We start from the raw sequence: 2500 nt of genomic DNA, 5'->3' as shown, positions 1-2500 counted from the left end.
CAGCCGGCTGTAGCGCGTGCGCCCACGCACCGCGCGGCCAGCACGCCGGGCGGCCCCCCCTCACCGGCCGGGGACGGTCCCACCCAGCCACCGCCGCGTATCGCTTCACACACAGATTTGCCCTTACTGATTTACCTCCAGCAACAACAACCGCACCACAATGGGTTTACCAGTTGTTCATTTGCGTAACGTCACCAGCAAACGTAGACGTCCATCCCAGTTTGCAAATGCAACGATTATTGCATACCTGTCTGTTAGGTGTCACGACACACTACGTCTGCCCACATACACGCAACAAAATGTGCACGACTAGAGAACACGTGGGAGGTGGCCCCCTACGTATGCGATGTCCATTACGAGACCGACTGTCAACCAGCATCTGTACCATGTCGCAGATGTGGAACGCGGTGCACCATGCTATCACACTGTGTGAGAAGAGACGACTACGTTTGAATACACGCGCCACTACATCAACAGACGGCTCATGCTGATCGCCATCCAGGGCGTCCGTTAATCCCACACGTCTCTATGGCGTACCACACTGCAATGTAGCTGTTATGGGGAGACGGCACGTGGCTGAGTGCACAACATTTGGACCGTATGGTTCGCTGTTGTTGGGCGCAGTCGTTGTACGGTCACACATGTGCCACAGCGTATCATGCAGTACATACGGACCTATGTGCAGTACAATGTGAGGGTTAAGCTTACGACATCAGCGGACAGTGGACACAGGCCGTACCACGACGTAGACTGAGCGCTTCGACATGCGAATGCCAGTGAACAGCTGCGAAGGGCATTGAACACGCAAGCACCTGAACGACCAGCGTGCGAAGGCAGGGGGGAGGGTGGGGGCGATGTACATCCTGCAGTCGTCCACATTACAGTGTACAGCGGGAGCATGTAAAAAGTAAGCAACACTTGCGAAGTGTTGAACATGAAACGATACACAAGAGGGTGGGCGGTGCGAGTAGCGAACTATATTCAGAGGGTTGTGGTTAGACAACACTGGATTAATGTAACGTGTCATATGCCAATTACAGAGCAGGTTAAGGCACAACTTGGGTTAGGTTAAGGCACAACGTGGGTTAGGTTAAGGCACAACTTGGGTTAGGTTAAGGCACAACGTGGGTTAGGTTAAGGCACAACGTGGGTTAGGTTAAGGCACAACGTGGGTTAGGTTAAGGCACAACGTGGGTTAGGTTAAGGCACAACGTGGGTTAGGTTAAGGCACAACGTGGGTTAGGTTAAGGCACAACGTGGGTTAGGTTAAGGCACAACGTGGGTTAGGTTAAGGCACAACGTGGGTTAGGTTAAGGCACAACGTGGGTTAGGTTAAGGCACAACGTGGGTTAGGTTAAGGCACAACGTGGGTTAGGTTAAGGCACAACGTGGGTTAGGTTAAGGCACAACGTGGGTTAGGTTAAGGCACAACTTGGGTTAGGTTAAGGCACAACTTGGGTTAGGTTAAGGCACAACTTGGGTTAGGTTAAGGCACAACTTGGGTTAGGTTAAGGCACAACTTGGGTTAGGTTAAGGCACAACTTGGGTTAGGTTAAGGCACAACTTGGGTTAGGTTAAGGCACAACTTGGGTTAGGTTAAGGCACAACTTGGGTTAGGTTAAGGCACAACGTGGGTTAGGTTAAGGCACAACGTGGGTTAGGTTAAGGCACAACGTGGGTTAGGTTAAGGCACAACGTGGGTTAGGTTAAGGCACAACGTGGGTTAGGTTAAGGCACAACGTGGGTTAGGTTAAGGCACAACGTGGGTTAGGTTAAGGCACAACGTGGGTTAGGTTAAGGCACAACGTGGGTTAGGTTAAGGCACAACGTGGGTTAGGTTAAGGCACAACGTGGGTTAGGTTAAGGCACAACGTGGGTTAGGTTAAGGCACAACGTGGGTTAGGTTAAGGCACAACGTGGGTTAGGTTAAGGCACAACGTGGGTTAGGTTAAGGCACAACGTGGGTTAGGTTAAGGCACAACGTGGGTTAGGTTAAGGCACAACGTGGGTTAGGTTAAGGCACAACTTGGGTTAGGTTAAGGCACAACGTGGGTTAGGTTAAGGCACAACTTGGGTTAGGTTAAGGCACAACTTGGGTTAGGTTAAGGCACAACTTGGGTTAGGTTAAGGCACAACTTGGGTTAGGTTAAGGCACAACTTGGGTTAGGTTAAGGCACAACTTGGGTTAGGTTAAGGCACAACTTGGGTTAGGTTAAGGCACAACTTGGGTTAGGTTAAGGCACAACTTGGGTTAGGTTAAGGCACAACGTGGGTTAGGTTAAGGCACAACGTGGGTTAGGTTAAGGCACAACGTGGGTTAGGTTAAGGCACAACGTGGGTTAGGTTAAGGCACAACGTGGGTTAGGTTAAGGCACAACGTGGGTTAGGTTAAGGCACAACGTGGGTTAGGTTAAGGCACAACGTGGGTTAGGTTAAGGCACAACGTGGGTTAGGTTAAGGCACAACGTGGGTTAGGTTAAGGCACAACGTGGGTTAGGTT

Source organism: Schistocerca cancellata, unplaced genomic scaffold (assembly GCF_023864275.1).
Source record: "Schistocerca cancellata isolate TAMUIC-IGC-003103 unplaced genomic scaffold, iqSchCanc2.1 HiC_scaffold_646, whole genome shotgun sequence".
Lineage (NCBI taxonomy): Eukaryota > Metazoa > Arthropoda > Insecta > Orthoptera > Acrididae > Schistocerca > Schistocerca cancellata.
The sequence above is the reverse complement of the archived record's forward strand: the minus strand, read 5'-3'. Positions refer to the sequence as shown.